The sequence below is a fragment of the Euprymna scolopes genome, chromosome 23 (assembly GCF_053919585.1).
Source record: "Euprymna scolopes isolate OS-2025 chromosome 23, ASM5391958v1, whole genome shotgun sequence".
Lineage (NCBI taxonomy): Eukaryota > Metazoa > Mollusca > Cephalopoda > Sepiida > Sepiolidae > Euprymna > Euprymna scolopes.
In genome coordinates, this window is record NC_136504.1 from 56,915,992 (window position 1) to 56,936,397 (window position 20,406).

Genomic DNA, 20,406 nt, shown 5'->3' on the forward strand with positions numbered 1-20,406 from the left:
AAAACGTTTATTTTATTGCAGGATAAATAAACATTAAGATTTAACCAGAGTTAAAGAAGAGTGCTCAATAAGACATAGAGCAATAAAATCATTTGATTTAGATTTTTACTTAATAATTACACTTTAAATAAGTGCTCAACACATGACAGAGCTGATATTATAAAACTTTTATATTATTGAAAGAAAATTATATGCCAATGCTTTATCATACATAGAGCAATATTGACATTTTAGATTTTTCATTGAGAATCCATAACATTTTGAATAAAATTATTTAAATTTATATTACATTATGTCATATTCAAACAAGAATACCAAAAAAAGTGTGGTTATCTAAATTGACGTATGCATTTTTTATACTTATTAACTTGCTCTACTGATGTATTGAGCACTCTACGTATAAGTCCTGTCATTTGAATTTCTCTATACATTTTTTAAATCTTAACAGTTAGCTCTACTAATGCATTGAGCACTCTAGCAGTAAGTCTTGCCATCTAAATTGCCATACATATTCCTAAAAATTTAACAACTATCTCTACTAATTCATTAATCATTGTATATATTTATCTTTCTGTCTCTCATTATCTATCTATCTATCTATCTACCTATCTATCTATAAAAGTGAAAATGTCTGTCTGTGTGTGTGTATATTTCCCTAAGCAATAACTGTCAATTTTAGTGTACAGACTCAAAATTTGATATACAGAGTACTGAGATTTTGGAAAATCTATGCGATTGGTATTTGGACAGAAATTTGGCGATTAAGGGGTCAAAGTTCAACGATTTGACCTTTGAGAACTCTACAAAACTCCTCCGACAATTATGGGTCTAAACACTTGAAATTTTAGATATAGTTTCCTTGGACTTAATATCTCGATTTGAGCTGAAAACAATAAATTTTAAGGGTTCATAATAGGGGTCAAATTTTAAAAAATTAACCGGTTTTTTTTGCTTTTTTTTTTTTGGTTGGGGGAGGAGGGCAGCATACACCGGGAACCCATGCTAGTATAATATATAGATTCAAGGGAGACAATTTGTATATAGATCACATAATTATTAGAAGTTATTTTTTAATGCTTAATTGAACTTTAATGCTAAGTTTTTCCATCAGAAATAAAGAAAATTCTTACCTGTTACTTCCCAGGTGTTATCTCCACTTTTTCTCTTTTCTGCTTCTTGCTGAAACTCATGGCAATTTCATGTTTGTTTGTGTTCTTTGTTACATATATATAATTTTTACTGTGATGATTTTTTTTCTTTTAATTATTTAAAAATTTTTTTTGATTTATATAATAAAGAGACAACATAACTAATGGATTTTTTTTAATGATATATTTAACTTTCTGGCTATGATCAAACACCCATGTACTACTTTTTTTTTGTAGTTGCATAAGTTAACTGATGAGAAGAAATACAAGCAGAACTGCATTCATTTAAATAAAGCTAATAGTTTAGAATTTGATTGTACCTAGATGTGCATGTACACAAAGAAAGAAACACTTACTTGAGGACTTCTGTAACTACAGGAAACATGTGGCAGCTAGGATAGCTGATGCTGCTGGATTCAGTTGTTTTTTCCAATCCACATAATTCTCACAATAGCTGATAGTAGAATTCCATTATGATCAAGAGGAGTACCTGAAATTACAAAGATATACACACAGAAGGAAAGAAAAAGAATACTTACTCTACTTCTATGACAATGATTGCTGCCAAGACTTCGAGATGCTAATGTTGGAAGAAACAGATAGACATACATCATACACAGTTTGATTGTACCCAGATGTGCTTGAACGCAAAGAAAGAAATACTTGATTCAAACTGCACAAGACATGTGGCAGACAGGAACGGTGATGCGGCTAGGTTTCGTTGCTTGTTCCAATCTATAAAAAAGAGGTGATATTTAGAGTGTTGATAATCTACTGCTGTGTGAAAGCTGGAACAATGGAAACAGTTAAATTAAATTTTCAAATCACAAACACTGAAATCGAAATAGAAAGAAGAAAGGGTGATACTATACTCATCTTCCTGTCGGTGCAGACTGTTCGTTCGCCATTAAACTGGAAAGTAAAAAAAAAAAAGAAAAAAAAAAAAACAGGTTCTGCCGGGGAATGCTCTCGTCTAGGCAGCGAGGTGATGAACTCCCGAAAGGAGGGGCACTATATAAAAACAAGCTTTGCTGCGAACATCTCCTAAAAAGCGGTTTCTACTCAGAATAACAGGCGGAGCAGAAAACAGAGGTGTTCTCTCTACCCAACAGGATTCGTAAAGATACCACTAGTTTGTGTTCATAAGACGGCGATGATCGCTCACAAAACTGGCATTCCTACTATCATATCGGAGGACCGTCATATATAATTGCACTACCATTTCGTATTTGAGGACGGTCATATATAATTGCACTACCATACCGTTTCCGAGTTCGTAGACAGTAGGAATAATAAAAGCGGCCTTAAAGCGGCTTGTGAGCACACAATCTAGTCGAACTCTAGTCGTCCTTAGTCGAGTCGAGGCAAGCATGCATTACATAGTAACACGAGCAAGTGTCGCCTGCTTAGAGGGTAGCCCCCTTCGGGAGATTCGAAAGCGCACCTCACAGCGGAAGAGCTTCGGAACCAATCGGACCGTACCCAGACTTGCAGCTATTTGTTAACTTGGAAGTGGAGTCAACACCCCGACACTGAGGAAAGAGCTTTTGAAAAGCTCAAAACCAGTTGCATGCAAAGTCGGGGAAACTGGGAGCAGGCTGGGGAGAACAGGGGGCCTTGGAGGGAGGCCCATTTCTCATTCGTTCGGTTTACATCTTTCGGGTATTGTTCTCCTTTCAGCCTGCCCCCATCACGCCTTTTTGCTCGCCACATGCAAGCGTATAAAAAGACGACCAGATGACGGACGCAACAAACTCATGCCGACATTTTCTGGATTTTTTTTTTTTTTGCCAGAGCCCATTTAGCCGTGTAGCTGTTAAACTACAACGTTACACCCCCCTACCACGGTGAGGATAGGGTTGGACTTTAGGAGGGAAAATACACATCCAGAATTTTATCCAAGAAAAGCATGGTCTATAAACTGCACAATTGTCACGGTAATTCTACAGTTTATCGACCGCCCTTAAATAATATTATATATTTTTTTTACTGTTTTACTGTTTATGTGTCACTTTTATCGACTTTTTCTTTTCTTTTTTAATAGCATTTTCTTAAAATGAATATTAAAATAATTTCCCAACTTTTTTCATTTCTATGTGTTTTTAGTTTTGTGTGTTGAATGAAACTTTTTTCATTACAACAATAGTTATCGACCCCAGTTCTTTGGCTGACAAACGACATCTGTCGGCGGTTCTTGAAACTAAATTACACGCATTCGCTTCATGTTACTGACATGCAGAAGTGCCAATGGTGCCATAGGTGTTATTGTAAATTAACACTCTTAGCTAATTCCGTAAAATGAGATTCTACTTTTTTAGGCGAATTTGCATAATATCTCACTTTTATCGCCTTTGTTTTTAATCACTTTTATCGACTTTTTTTTTTTTTTTTTTTACTGTTTTACTGTTTATGTGTCACTTTTATCGACTTTTTCTTTTCTTTAAATAGCATTTTCTTTTTAAATGACGACGTTTTTACTGATTATGAATATTAAAAAAAAATAATTACTAAACATTTATTAATAAAACAAAATGGGTGCTAGTGCACTTATGATCCGCGCTATATTTTAAATCGTATTTCTAAGCTTAATTAAAGTTTAATGTTTTTTTATTCAATTGTAAGGTTAAAGTAGAGAATAGGTACAAAACACCTTCTCCTCCCCATGTTAAGAATGGCTTTTTAAATAATAACGTTATTTCAGCACGGATCAATAAGTGCACTAGTACAAGATAAAAAAAAAAAGTGAGACATAAACAGTAAAAAAAAGTCGATAAAAGTGATTAAAAGTGAGATATTATTAATAAATGTGTAGTAATGTCTTTTATTTCCATATTCATAAACAGTAAAACAAAGTCGATAAAAATTTACGATCGTTTAGTTGTAGGCACCGCCAAAAATGGCCGAAAAATCAAGTTGTTGTTGTTTTTTAAAAACGAAATTACATTTATTAAAATCCATTATTTCTGAGTAACTTTTTTTTTTCCAGAAAGATAAAACCCTGAATTTTATCATATAGAAAACAGAATAATGTAAAACTTTTTCTACTATTTTTAATTTAATTTTAAATGTTAAATTTTCCCAAAAAGTTAACAATTGACATTTTTTGTCTTGCACAAAAAACGTACTTAAATATTAAAAAAAAAGGGGTTTTGAAATAATTAATTAATTTATTTATTGTCTAACTAAGATTTAGGATGATTTTCTAAGAGAATATGCAAAAATATTATAATATAAGTACCTGAATTTCAAATAATTCCACTTATTCATATAGGTAACCAGATATTTCGCGTTGACGTAGAGTTCAGATCGACTCTGTTTACGTTTTCGTTTGATAAAAAGCAAACTATGGAAGACCAAACAGGCAAAAAAAAAAAAACTTATTTTTCAGTGACGAAAATTTCAATGTATTATTAAGCTGAGGCTGGCCAGTACCAGATGGGTAATCATTTGTATGCGTTTGGTTTTTAATGTGTATGTGTGTGGGGGCCAGGCTCCCCAAATGGGGGGGGGGGGCAATTTAAAGCAGAATAAAAAAAAATTATTTCAGCGCGTTTGGTCCACCGTAGTCGAAAGGCGGCAAACGTTTTCAAACGGGATCGAAAAAAATGATGCTATTTTTAACACAAAGGGCACAATATTTATCGAATTTTTTTTTTTGGTATCGATTATTCAAAGCATGCCCTGTTTAATAATGGTCATGCATTATTCGGCTCGCTAAAAAAAATTGTTAATTTATTTATCAAAAATTTTAAAATAGCTTTTTTCGTATAAATATTAAATTTTTTTTTTTTTTTGTTTTGCTTAACTTAAATTAATTATTTTACTTAACATATTCACCGAATTTCACACTTCAAAACTCAAAAGCGGGATAATTAAACACAATCGAAGTTCTGATATTCAGACGTCAAAATAAGGTATGCAAACAATTTTTTTTTTTTATCTATAATTCTGTCCCTTACAACAACACAATATGTTGGTTTCAGTTTCAGATGATTATTTTAAGCATATTTGTTCCCACTTCAAAACAAGGGGGGGGTTGTAAGCAAAAAAATATATATATATAAATATCGTTTATGAAAAATAAGTACACTGTTATAAAGTTCATTCTTCTCCTAATAATCGCTGAAAATTTCGTATTGATCGGATAATTACCTGATTTTTGGTAGATTTTTAAAAAGACGGTCCGTCAAAAAGTACTGATCTGCCCCCCCCCCCCAGTTTTGGCGGTGCCTATTACTATGGCAACTAAAAAATGTCCTTTGCTCATGCGTAGGGAGAAAGTGTTTTTTTAGGGTGTTCGGCAGGGAACTCTAATCGCGACCAGTACCAAAGCACGCTCTATAAACTGCACAATTGTCACGGTAATTCTACAGTTTATCGATCGCCCTTAAATAATATTATATGCATACTTTCATCCAACAAATTAAATAAAAAGACGTTAATTTAGATTTAAATTAAAAAATATTTTATCCAAGAAAAGCACGGTCTATAAACTGCACAATTGTCACGGTAATATTTATTGGCTGGGTTTTTAACAGTATTTTGTATAATAAAATATAAAATTAAATATAAAAAGACATTAAACGTGAAAATCGTGTAAACTACACAAGTGTCGAAATTTGAAAAGAAATTCGACGTGTTTATGAACTGTGCTCATACTAACAACGTTCATTTGAACACTTGTGCAGTTTACACAACTGAAATAAATGCGTCGTCTACTTTCTACTTTGAAATGAGGAAAATCTGTTACCTTAAATTTGTTTCACATCAGAGAAGTAGGCAGAAATAAAGCAGCGGCAGGGCGGCGGTTTAGCTGGGTCTTCTGGCTGGTCATCTATTCTTCTGGAACTCTTCTCGCTGCCAGGGTCAAACTGGTTATTTATTTGTTTCCCACGAAACAAAATGTGACACATGGTCGGTTTAATGTGGGAGATAACCAGCTCCCCTCAAAAGGGGCATTCTGCAAAAATAAAATTGCCTTAGTATAGAAGGGTTTCCCCCTCCATTGACTAAGGGCAATTAATTTTAATGCAGCATCTAAGCAGACATCACCCTTCAGTGAACAGCCCGGGTCAAACTGAATTTACAGCCCGTTTTGGGGCTCTTTTTATATGTGACCATCGGCGTGAAAACCGTTAACTTTTTCCGGGAAAAATAAACAGTTCGCAGTCGACGTTACAACCTTTTTACCTTTTATGGAGTTTGTGTTACGTAGCTGCCTTTTCATTGGTTCATTTAAACTTGTTTAGTTTGAAGATTGAATGTAGACGTATGTGTATGTCTGTGGATGTATTTGTTAATGCAAGTGTGTGTGTATGTAGGTGTGTGCGTCGTTGGCGTGGAAGCATGTTGGAGGAGAGCGTAGACACATTCTCTGTCTCTTTCGGTCTCTCCTCCCTTTTCCCTCTCTCTCTGTCTATATATAAGGACACGGAGAAGCGCGCGTGCGCGAGAGCGAGAGCGAGAGAGAGAGAGAGAGAGAGAGAGAGAGAGAAAAGTTAGCATCCGATACTTTGAAAAGTTATAAAAAATTAAAAAATAATTATAATATATATATATATATATATATATATATATATATATATATATGATTAGTTTTTTTGGAAAAAGAATTCCAGCAGAGTGCTCAATTAAAAGGAAAATCCAAATTTTAAGAGCGTACTTATATTTTGTGTACAGAAAGTTGTTAGTTGAGACAGGTCATTGGTACCGTCGGTTTCAAGCCCGATAATAAGGCCCGTTTAAGGTATCCTTATCGAGCTCTCTTCAGCCAATATTCGTCTATCTTATAACCGGAAGTGTGAAGTATATATACCTCGCGAATCCACGTTCAAATCTCGTTTTGTTTAATCCCCCCCCCCCTTTTTTTTTTTTTTTTTTTTTTTTTATCTATCTATCTATCTATCTATATATATATATATATATATATATATATATATATATATATATATATATATATATATCGGGTAATGTAATACCTAATTTTCAACTTTGAATTATTTAAATTTAAGATCTAATTTCGAAAAAATGTTTTTTTTATCAGCTGTCATTGTTTTTTGAAATTGATTTGATCTATGTTTAAATTCAAGCTTAGCGATAATGTCTAGTAAATCTTTTTCAAAATTTTCTAATTCTTCCACTTTACTCGGGTATTTTATAGATTTTAATCCAAAATTGTTTTTCACATTCTCTTGGATGTTTGTTTCGTTTATAACCTTCCATCTCATCCTCTGAATTACATCTTCAATTTTCGATAGTAGGATTCTTGTATACAGCTGGTTACTTGGTGTTGGTATATTTTTAGTGGAGTAATTTAAGGTATATTGTTCCATCTCCGGTTGTTTTTAAAGAAGGTGGTCTTTACTTCCTGTTTTGTGGTGTTCTTTCCCGATAGTGCTCAACCACTAGGCTATTGGTATTTACCGTAAATTCCTGGTGGGGGCGAATATGATTAGTTTTTTTGGAAAAAGAATTCCAGCAGAGTGCTCAATTAAAAGGAAAATCCAAATTTTAAGAGCGTACTTATATTTTGTGTACAGAAAGTTGTTAGTTGAGACAGGTCATTGGTACCGTCGGTTTCAAGCCCGATAATAAGGCCCGTTTAAGGTATCCTTATCGAGCTCTCTTCAGCCAATATTCGTCTATCTTATAACCGGAAGTGTGAAGTATATATACCTCTTAAAATTTGGATTTTCCTTTTAATTGAGCACTCTGCTGGAATTCTTTTTCCAAAAAAACTAATCATATTCGCCCCCACCAGGAATTTACGGTAAATACCAATAGCCTAGTGGTTGAGCACTATCGGGAAAGAACACCACAAAACAGGAAGTAAAGACCACCTTCTTTAAAAACAACCGGAGATGGAACAATATACCTTAAATTACTCCACTAAAAATATACCAACACCAAGTAACCAGCTGTATACAAGAATCCTACTATCGAAAATTGAAGATGTAATTCAGAGGATGAGATGGAAGGTTATAAACGAAACAAACATCCAAGAGAATGTGAAAAACAATTTTGGATTAAAATCTATAAAATACCCGAGTAAAGTGGAAGAATTAGAAAATTTTGAAAAAGATTTACTAGACATTATCGCTAAGCTTGAATTTAAACATAGATCAAATCAATTTCAAAAAACAATGACAGCTGATAAAAAAAACATTTTTTCGAAATTAGATCTTAAATTTAAATAATTCAAAGTTGAAAATTAGGTATTACATTACCCGATATATATATATATATATATATATATATATATATATATATATATATATATATATAGATAGATAAAAAAAAAAAAAAGGGGGGGGATTAAACAAAACGAGATTTGAACGTGGATTCGCGAGGTATATATACTTCACACTTCCGGTTATAAGATAGACGAATATTGGCTGAAGAGAGCTCGATAAGGATACCTTAAACGGGCCTTATTATCGGGCTTGAAACCGACGGTACCAATGACCTGTCTCAACTAACAACTTTCTGTACACAAAATATATATATATATATATATATATATATATATATATATTATATTTTTATCAAACTCGTCCCCTTTCGCTAGGTAGGAAAACTGGCCCCTTATTGAATAAATATCGATTGAAAACACATTTTATGATCGTTCTTGAAGGAGATATTGTTTTTTAAAATAGACTATAGCCCCCATAATATTTTTAAAAAATATTTTTACTTGTTTAATGTTTTTTTTTTTGTTTTTTTTTTTTTAAATAAAATCGATTTTCTAAGTGTCCGTTTTCTACCTAACTGGCTAAGTTCTTAGTGGTTTCACTTCTTTTAAAGCGTTTATTATGTTCATACAAAGTTAATTACAAATTTTTTTTGTTCTTATTTTAACGATGTTTTTGGAGTCATAAAAACAATGATAAAAAACAAAACCAAAAAATTAAAAAACAGGGAGCGATTCGATTTTTCGTTACATTTTTTGTTTTGGTTTTTTAATCATGATAGTTTTTTGTTGTTATGTTTTTGTTTTCTCTCATACCAAATGCACTCATGATGCGTTATTTAAAATTATAATTTTATCAATTATCAACATTTATTGTCGTCCTGTCAAATTTTGCAAAAATTAACTAATAAATTAAAAACGAAATATTTTTTGGCGCGAGAGATGCCATGTGCTAACAATCTCTCGTTAACTAACTTTTAATTTTTTTAAATTTTTACTTCAAAATTCTAAAATCAATCATTAAGAGAAAAGGTAATCACTAAATAAATTTATTAATCAATTTTATTGAAAACTCCGCTATCGTTTATCAAGAATCTTTTTAATTTCATTTTTTGTTGGTTGTTTTTCGGGGGGAGATATAGTTTTTACCCCCCCTCCCACTCTCTCTAAATTATATTTAAAAAAATATTAAAATATATTATTTTCTTTTTAAAACCAAATCTCCCTCAGTAATTTCTTTAATTTTCTATTTTTTAGCGATTATCAAGACCCCTAAGATGTGATATACCGGACATTATTTCTCGTTCTCACGTAACACTCGACATGTTTTTTGTTTGTTTTCTGTGTGTGTGTTTTTTTTCTTTACCGAATAAACGATTCCAAATAAATTAAACAAAATTGTCGGCGAGGTAGAAAAATCGATTTTACCCTTTTATAAACAACAGTAATTAAGTAAATTCTTTTTACATTAATAAAAAAAAATGCGGTCTCGTTTATGAACATAATAAACGCTTTAAAATAAGTGAAACCACTAAGAACTTAACCAGTTAGGTAGAAAACGGACACTTAGAAAATCGATTTTATTTAAAAAAAAAACAAAACATTAAACAAGTAAAGATATTTTAAAAAAATATTATGGGGGCTATAGTCTATTTTAAAAAACAATATCTCCTTCAAGAACGATCATAAAATGTGTTTTCAATCGATATTTATTCAATAAGGGACGAGTTTTCCTACCTAGCGAAAAGGGACGAGTTTTCCCGAGACGAGTTTTCCGGAGACGAGTTTTCCGGAGACGAGTTTTCACGAGACGAGTTTTCCCGAGACGAGTTTTCCCGGGACGAGTTTTCCTAAATTCGTAAACACTATTAGAGTAGAAGCCTTTCCGACCTTTAGGGACCTCAGCAGTGAACTGGTGTGATTTTGCCATTTGTATGTTCGTCGAGGTGGTATAAGTGCTATGGGTTCATCAGAGCACATCCCATTAAAGTACTTGTAAACATAGATGCAACACTGACGCGATGGGACAGACTTTGGAGATTGACCTATAGCGTGGGGCCTATTAGATTAGAGACTCTATCTTTTTTTCTTTTTTTTTTCTTTTTTTTGCTCAACGATAAAATCCGACTTCTTCGTTTGTGCTTGCTTCTCATTTTCGTCTTTGCTTTGATGAGAGTTTCGCTAATGTGAAAAAGAAAGCAAGAACAATTGTTAAAACATGTTCGAACGTTTGCTGACATTTATTTGATGTGTTGCTACCAGTATTTTGCTTACTTTTCGAGTTTGGAGCGATTATCGAGTCTCACAAGATGATTGTAAAATGTCAGACATTTCGGGTTTGTATTACTGTACACATAGATTCGAAAAAGTTGTCAAAAAACAAATATATAACAAATAAATGTTATCAAAGGCAAGATAAGTTACTTTTCTACCTAACTGGATATATTTCTCGTGCTTTTATTCAATGTAACATGTGTATTCAGCTCGAAAAACATACAGTGTTTACCGATGTATTGGAAAATTCAAGATGGCGCCTGACTCTCTCTTTAACACGGTAAGTTTCGGAAAAGGTGTTATAAATAAAAAAAATTGGATAAAATACTGTTAAAACTCGCACAAGAAATGTTACCGTTACAGAGGTTGACATATATTCGGCGGGTTTTTAACCGTATTTTGTCTAATTTTTTATTTATAACACCTTTTCCAAAACTTACAGTGTTAAAGAGGGACTGAGGCGCCATCTTGAATTTTCCAATACACCGGTAAACACTGTATGGTTTTCGCGCTGAATAAACATGTTACATTGAATAAAAACAAAAAAAATATATCCAGTTAGGAGAAAAGTAACTTATCTTGCCTTTGATAAAATTTATTTGTTATATATTTTTTTTGGCAGCTTTTTCGAATCTATGTGTACAGTAATATGAAACCGACATTTCTTTCTTGTTCTAACTTAAAACTGTGCGCTACTTTTGTTTGTGTTAAATAAACGATTAAAATGAGTTAAAACAACAAAAACGTGAACTAGGTAGGTAGAAGAGTAACTTATCTTGCCTTTGGTAACATTCATTTTCTTATATATTTATTTGTTGACTACTTTTTCGTTTTGTTCTATTGAATGCGAAATATTCGCCGTGGAATTTCCACGGGTCACGATTATTTCGTTTGATTAATCTTAAGTATCATAGACACAACTTTGTCGAGCTTTGTCGATTTCATTTAACTTCCGTTTGACCCCGGTTACTTGTATGTGCAGAGAACACCAACCCTTTCCCGCTTTCCTTCCCCCACCTTTCTCTCGTCTTCCTGCTTGGTGAAAGCGATGCTTGTGTGTGTGTGTGTGTGTGTGTGTGTGTGTGTGTGTGTTATGTCTGCACGTGCCAAGGTCAAACGAAGTTTAACTAAAATCCAATTCGTCGTTTCGACAAAATTTAAAAAAATAAAAACTTTTTTCCCGAGGTGTGGTTAGAGTTTATGAAAATAAATGTTAGCAATAAAAACTTTTTAAAACCAAGTTAGAAAAAAGAAAACAATTTGCCCCCCCCCACCAAATTATCGTATTATTGGAGCCCCCGCGTCTAAATTAAGATTCTTCTTTTTTATTAGGCGATGTAATAAACCGTATTTTGGAGTAGGGTGCCTCCTCTTTTTATTTTGGTTTGTATATTTTTCATGTTGCAAAAATGCTTCCGGGAGATCTTTTTAGGATTCTAAAGGTTTGCTTTTTTTACACTTTTTATTATCTTCGAAAAATGTACACAAGCAGTTTACGATTTGAAAGGCATCGTTAAAATGATATTTTCCGCGAGTTCTTTCAACTGTATATTTTTATTTCGTCCTCTTCAAGTCCAACGTAAACAAGTTCTTGATAAGCCGTTCATCTTAAGTAATCGAATTTACCAAATTTACACTTCTAACGATTACTATGATATTGTCCCATTGACTACTGTACACTCTTTAATCCCTCGAGTGATCTCTGGGCCTTGATAGGTAGTGATTCCTTTGTAAAATAAAATAAAAAACATTTCAATACTTTGATGGTGAATCTATAGTCAGTCTGTGCTAATTTTCCTTGCGATATTCGTTTTCAGCATACCTAAACAAACTGTCGGTTCGCCACTTTCGTATGCCGCCTGTTCAAACATGGTCGCCAGTGATTTAGATTTCAAAATACACGCATTAATAAAACTATCACGAAAACTATTTGTCTGTGCTAATTTTCCTTGCGATATTCGTTTTCAGCATTCCCGAACGATTTTAAAATCGACATTTCGAATGTTAGCGAAGCACAAACACACACACACACACGTACACACACACACACACACACACACACACACACACACACACACACACACACACACACACACACGTAAACACATTGAAAATGTCTACTGTCGATAAGCTAGTTGTAAATTAGATTACTGGCTCTGATGAGTGTTAGTCTAGCCAAACTTAATAACTGTGATACAGCGGAACAGTCAGTCTGTTTGGCATAACTCAGTGAAAGTGTCGACTGTCGATTAACTAGTTGTAAATTTGTAAACGCAAAGCCCCTTTAAGAAGAGACTTGAATATAATACTTATTGTTATTGTTTGTATTGTTATTCTTATCAGCCAACCTTGCACGTGCGTTGAAAACAGAAATCCATTTCAAACTGAACTTTTTCAACACTCGACTTTTTGTCGCCACCCCGATCTTCGCACCATTACGCTAATAAAATTGTTCTTTGCCTGGGATCCAAATGGTGAATCTCAATTTGAATTGAGAAAGTCAAGCTAAATACAAGGACAATTCGTATAAATTATAGCTGTTGATTTAATGTATTGAATGGTAAAACTTTGTCAAACGGAGATGATATAGAAAGCTGGGGAGCAACACACACACACACACACACACACACACACACACACACACACACACACACACACTAATTCTCTACATACCTGCTATGTTTCGTCTTGTACATCATGTTTATTGATATCTGGTAAACGACTTATCAGCCCCAAATTTAATTGTGATATTCGTTTTTAGCTTTCCCAAAAAGATTTAAAAAAATCGACATTTCGAATGTTAACGAAACAAACTAACACACACACACACACACACACACACACACACATACACACACACACACACACACGCGCGCGCGCGCGCGTGCGCAAACACAGACACACATACAGTCACGCAAACAAACACACACACACACACAAGTACACGCGCGCACACACACACACACACACACACACACACACACAAACGGAACCACAAGAAAATAGCCGTTATTAACATGTAGAGATTAAGGTTGTTTATTCCGAACGCCGTTCTTAACATGTGAGGGTTGAGGGTGTTTATTCAGAAAGCCGGAAAGCCGTTCTTAGCATGGGAGAGGTTGAGGTGTTTATTCCGAAAGCCGTTTTTTACATTGGGAAAGTTTAGAGAGTTTATCCAGAAAACCGTTCTTAACATGGGGAGTTTGAGGGTGTTTATTCAGAAACATAGGATTATTTTAAAGATGACCGCTCCAGACAACATGCGACCAGGCCAGCGCCAGAAAAATTTAAAATAAAACTTAGAGAGGCTTATCCCTTTTAATTAAACTGTGAACTCTGGCGGGTAACTTTTATTGATTTTTATCACCTAGGTACTAAAACAAGTGTGAGCATTTCAAAAGATTTCTTAAGGCAATAAAAGTAAGTAAACTCTTGGTTATTTTTTTGTTTGCCATAATTTACCAATAAAATAATTCTATTGGACCCATAAATCCTCGTTCCTTGCCCCTTATTTTCATGTTTTTTTTGGTTTTTTTTTGTTTTTTTGCTCAGCATTTTTATTGGAAGGGAACCATACTCTGACTTCCTTCCCGTTTTCTTGTTGCTTCCACTTAGATACCATCCCCATTTAGAGATTGACCTACTTGTTTTCATTTCTGACCAAACCAGAATTAAAGATAGATAGATAGAAACCGAATTTAAACCTAATTGATAATCATCCACACACGGACTGTTCCGTTGTATTACAGTTCTTAAGTGTGGCTAGACTAACAGCAATCCGAACTAGGAATCGAATCTACAACCATATAATTGACAGTCGGCACTTCTACTAAGTAAAAAATTAGAAAATAATTTGGAGTCAGAGGCGTAACGGATAAAAGTGCTGATTGATGGTCAGGTTTACTTGATGGTTAATATTTTCTCGAGGGAAGAGTTAAATAAAACACCGCGTTTCCTTTTCATGTGAAAAAAACCCAACTCTCCAAAAAGGAGTATTTTGAATTGTAACAAAAATAAAAACGATTTCTCATCTGCCGCTTTTTTGATTATACTGCGATATAATAAAACAGATACTACACTTTGTAATTATTTGCTAATAATTCTTAAAAAAATATTTTCGCTAACAGATACTATACATTGATCGTTTTTTTTAATTTGATGTTTTTTTATTTTTATTTATTCTTTATTTATCTTATTTTTTTATTTTGATGTTTTTTTTATTAAATTGTTAGAATAGTTGTACGGAATAGTTACAAAACGCCATCCTCTACCCATTTTAAAAACGACTTTCGGAATACCCCCCCCTGATTTCTCCATGTTAAGAACGGCTTTCTAGGTTGTTATTTTTTGTTTGCTTTCAGAACGCCGTTCTTATCATGGAGAGGTTGGAGGTGATAATACTACGCTGGGGCAGCTTGTAAAAAAATATCAAAGAAAACTTCTGCGATATTTTTGGGTAAAATTTTCAAGTTAAATTCAATTTTTATCCTATCTTTTGCTTATTAAATTATTGGATGAAAGTACAGAATAGTTAACATTCCCCTCTCTACATTAAGAATTGCTTTCTTAACTTTTAAGGTAATGATTTCTTAAAAAATTGCAATAAAAAAAAAAAACGGTTACTTTTACGACCTACCCCAGTGTAATATAAACTCCAATCTCTCCTTAAAAAAATTCATGCATCCTATGCAGTTATGCTACCGTGCCGAAATAAAAACATTATTATTTAGAAATCTATTCTTTGTACTGTCATTTAATAATGTAATCAAGATGTCGTGAAACTTGAATTGAACGAGGAATAATTCAGAGTGAAAACTCGAGTATCGCTTTTAGATAAATTCGACATCAGGTCAAATTTATTTAATTTTGATTTAGCTTGTTCACATAATGTTGATGCATTAGAAAGATGTTTTTTTTTTTTTAAAGTTTTGCATGCATAATACTTAATGAATAGCAATTAATAAAAGCAAAATAAAACTATTTTACTATTTTTTCTCTGGTCGCTATCTTTAAATATTACCCCGTATCCAACTAAGTACCGACTTTTCTATACGATAGCAAGTCTGCGTAACGTAAACACTATTAGAGTAGAAGCCTTTCCGACCTTTAGGGACCTCAGCAGTGAACTGGTGTGATTTTGCCATTTGTATGTTCGTCGAGGTGGTATAAGTGCTATGGGTTCATCAGAGCACATCCCATTAAAGTACTTGTAAACAGAGATGCAACACTGACGCGATGGGACAGACTTTGGAGATTGACCTATAGCGTGGGGCCTATTAGAGATTTTTTCTTTGTTTTTCTTTGTTTTTCTTTTTTTTTTGCTCAACGATAAAATCCGACTTCTTCGTTTGTGCTTGCTTCTCATTTTCGTCTTTGCTTTGATGAGAGTTTCGCTAATGTGAAAAAGAAAGCAAGAACAATTGTTAAAACATGTTCGAACGTTTGCTGACATTTATTTGATGTGTTGCTACCAGTATTTTGCTTACTTTTCGAGTTTGGAGCGATTATCGAGTCTCACAAGATGACTGTAAAATGTCAGACATTTCGGGTTTGTATTACTGTACACATAGGTTCGAAAAAGTTGTCAAAAAACAAATATATAACAAATAAATGTTATCAAAGGCAAGATAAGTTACTTTTCTACCTAACTGGATATATTTCTCGTGCTTTTATTCAATGTAACATGTTTATTCAGCTCTAAAACCATACAGTGTTTACCGATGTATTGGAAAATTCAAGATGGCGTCTGACTCTCTCTTTAAGACGGTTAGTTTCGGAAAAAGTGTTATAAATAAAAAAAATTGGATAAAATACTGTTAAAACTCGCACAATAAATGTTACCCTTACATAGGTTGACATATATTCGGCGGTTTTTTAACCGTATTTTGTCTAGTTTTTTATTTATAACACCTTTTCCCAAACTTACAGTGTTAAAGAGCGAGTGGGGCGCCATCTTGAATTTTCTAATACATCGGTAAACACTGTATGTTTTTCGAGCTGAATAAACATGTTACATTGAATAAAAACACAAAAAATATATCCAGTTAGGGAGAAAAGTAACTTATCTTGCCTTTGATAAAATTTATTTGTTATATATTTGTTTTTTTACAACTTTTTCGAATCTATGTGTACAGTAATATGAACCCGACATTTCTTTCTTGTTCTAACTTAAAACTGTGCGCTACTTTTGTTTGTGTTAAATAAACGATTAAAATAAGTTAAAACAACAAAAACGTGATCTAGGTAGGTAGAAGAGTAACTTATCTTGCCTTTGGTAACATTCATTTTCTAATATATTTATTCGTTTACTACTTTTTCGTTTTGTTCTATTGAATGCGAAATATTCGCCGTGGAATTTCCACGGGTCACGATTATTTCGTTTGATTAATCTTAAGTATCATAAACACAACTTTGTCGAGCCATTTTAAATCGATTTCATTTAACTTCCGTTTGACCCCGGTTACTTGTATGTGCAGAGAACACCAACCCTTTCCCGCTTTCCTTCCCCCACCTTTCTCTCGTCTTATTGCTTGGTGAAAGCAATGCTTGTGTGTGTGTGTGTGTGTGTGTGTGTGTGTGTGTGTGTGTGTGTGTGCGCACGCGCGTGTGTGTGTTATGTCTTCACGTGCCAAGGTCAAACGAAGTTTAACTAAAATCCATTTCGTCGTTTCGACAAAATTTAAAAAATAAAAACATTTTTCCCGAGGTGTGGTTAGAGTTTATGAAAATAAATGTTAGCAATAAAAACTTTTTAAAACCAAGTTAGAAAAAAGAAAACAATTTGCTTCCCCCACACAAATTATCGTATTATTGGAGCCCCCGCGTCTAAATTAAGATTCTTCTTTTTTATTAGGTGATGTAATAAACCGTATTTTGGAGTAGGGTGCCTCCTCTCTTGATTTTGGTTTGTATATTTTTCATGTTGCAAAAATTCCTCCGGGAGATCTTTTTAGGATTCTAAAGGTTTTCTTTTTTTTTACACTTTTTATTATCTTCGAAAAATGTACACAAGCAGTTTACGATTTGAAAGGCATCGTTAAAATGATATTTTCCGCGAGTTCTTTCAACTGTATATTTTTATTTCGTCCTCTTCAAGTCCAACGTAAACAAGTTCTTGATAAGCCGTTCATCTTAAGTAATCGAATTTACCAAATTTACACTTCTAACGATTACTATGATATTGTCCCATTGACTACTGTATACTCTTTAATCCATCGAGTGGTCTCTGGGCCTTGATAGGTAGTGATTCCTTTGTAAAATAAAAAAAAACATTTCAATACTTTGATGGTGAATCTATAGTCAGTCTGTGCTAATTTTCCTTGCGATATTCGTTTTCAGCATACCTGAACAAACTGAGGGTTTGCCACTTTCGTATGCCGCCTGTTTAAACATGGTCGCCAGTGATTTAGATTTCAAAATACACGCATTAATAAAACTATCACGAAAACTATTTGTCTGTGCTAATTTTCCTTGCGATATTCGTTTTCAGCATACCTGAACAAATCTGAGGGTTTGCCACTTTCGTATGCTGCCTGTTCAAACATGGTCGCCAGTGATTTACATTTCGAAATACACGCATTAATATCTCGAAAACTGTCTGTGCTAATTTTCCTTGCGATATTTGTTTTCAGCATTCCCAAACGATTTTATAATCGACATTTCAAATATTATGCACAAACACACACAAGCACACACACACACGTAAACTCATTGAAAATGTCTACTGTCGATAAGCTAGTTGTAAATTAGATTACTGGCTCTGATGAGTTTTAGTCTAGCCAAACTTAATAACTGTGATGCAGCGGAACAGTCAGTCTGTTTGGCATGACTCAGTGAAAGTGTCGACTGTCGATTAACTAGTAAATTCGTAAACGCAAAGCCCCTTTAAGAAGAGACTTGAATATAATAATTATTGTTATTATTTGTATTGTTATTCTTATCAGCCAACCTTGCACGTGCGTTGAAAACAGAAATCCATTTCAAACTGAACTTTTTCAACACGTGACTTTTTGTCGCCACCCCGATCTTCGCACCATTACGCTAATAAAATTGTTCTTTGCCTGGGATCAAAATGGTGAATCTCAATTTGAATTGAGAAAGTCAAGCTAAATACAAGGACAATTCGTAATAAACACAGACACACATACAGTCACGCAAACAAACACACACACACAAGTACACACACACACACACACACAAGTACACACACACACACACACACACACACACACACACACACACACACAAACGGAACGCCGTTCTTAACTTGTGAGGGTTGAGGGTGTTTATTCAGAAAGCCGGAAAGCCGTTCTTAGCATGGGAGAGGTTGGGGTGTTTATTCCGAAAGTCGTTTTTAACATTGGGGAGGTTTAGTGTGTTTATTCAGAAAACCGTTCTTAACATGGGGAGTTTGAGGGTGTTTATTCAGAAACATAGAATTATTTTGAAGATGACCGCTCCAGACAACATGAGACCAGGCCAGCGCCAGAAAAATTTAAAATAAAACTTAGAGAGGCTTATCCCTTTTAATTAAACTGTGAACTCTGGTGGTAACTTTTATTGATTTTTATCACCTAGGTACTAAAACAAGTGTGAGCATTTCAAAAGATTTCTTAAGGCAATAAAAGTAAGTAAACTCTTGGTTATTTCCTTTGTTTGCCATAATTTACCAATAAAATAATTCTATTGGACCCATAAATCCTCGTTCCTTGCCCCTTATTTTCATGTTTTTTTTTTTTTTTTTTTTTTTGCTCAGCATTTTTATTGGAAGGGAACCATACTCCGAACTTCTTCCCGTTTTCTTGGTGCTTCCACTTAGATACCATTCCCATTTAGAGATTGACCTACTTGTTTTCATTTCTGACCAAACCAGAATTAAAGATAGATAGATAGATAGAAATCGAATTTAAACCTAATTGATAATCATCCACACACGGACTGTTCCGTTGTATTACAGTTCGTTAACAGATATTATACATTGATGGTCTTTTGATTTGATGTCTTTTATTTTTATTCATTTTTTATTTATCTTATTTTTTTTTATTTTTATTTAACATTTGCTGTTTTTTATTAAATTGTTAGGTGAAAGTACGGAATATCTACAAAACGCCCTCCTCCTCTACCCATTTTAAGAAGAACTTTCGGAATGCCCCTTCCAATCTCTCTATATTAAAAACCTTTGACCTTGACTTTTGTTTCTGACCGTGACCTTGACCTTTTACATTTGTGCATACGTGACCTTGATATATGGCCGTGGAGGGGGAGGCGGGAGGAAGCCATTAGTGTTTGTCAGCACTCAGTTTTTGACTTTTTGGTAAAAATCTCGCGCTTTTTGACAGTTTCCGGCTTGACCTTTGACCTTGACCTTCGTTTTTTGACCGTGACCTTAACCCCTGAGGTTTGCCCTTTATGCATACGTGACTTTGACCTATGGCCGCTGTGAAAAAATTTGGAGGGAATAATTCACAAAGTTTAAAATAATGTTAAAGGAAAACTGCTGTGAAAATAGTTCAGCCTCATCCGTTGCTGTGCAAGCGACTTATTAGAGATTGGATTGTAGGGTACTTGTTGCTTTTTCATTGTTCAACGTACTGTTACCGATTTTCCATGAATCGTGAATTCCTAATTGCTGTGTGGAGATACAATTTTTTATCATCTTAGGATACCTACTCTTAGCTGCTGCTATTACAACTTAACAGTGATTTCTTGATGGTAACCATTAATGTCTATTTTCAAATAGGTTAAAGTGGGGTGTTGTTGCCTATGCGCAATTGCTGCACTGAAAATTCTTCTATG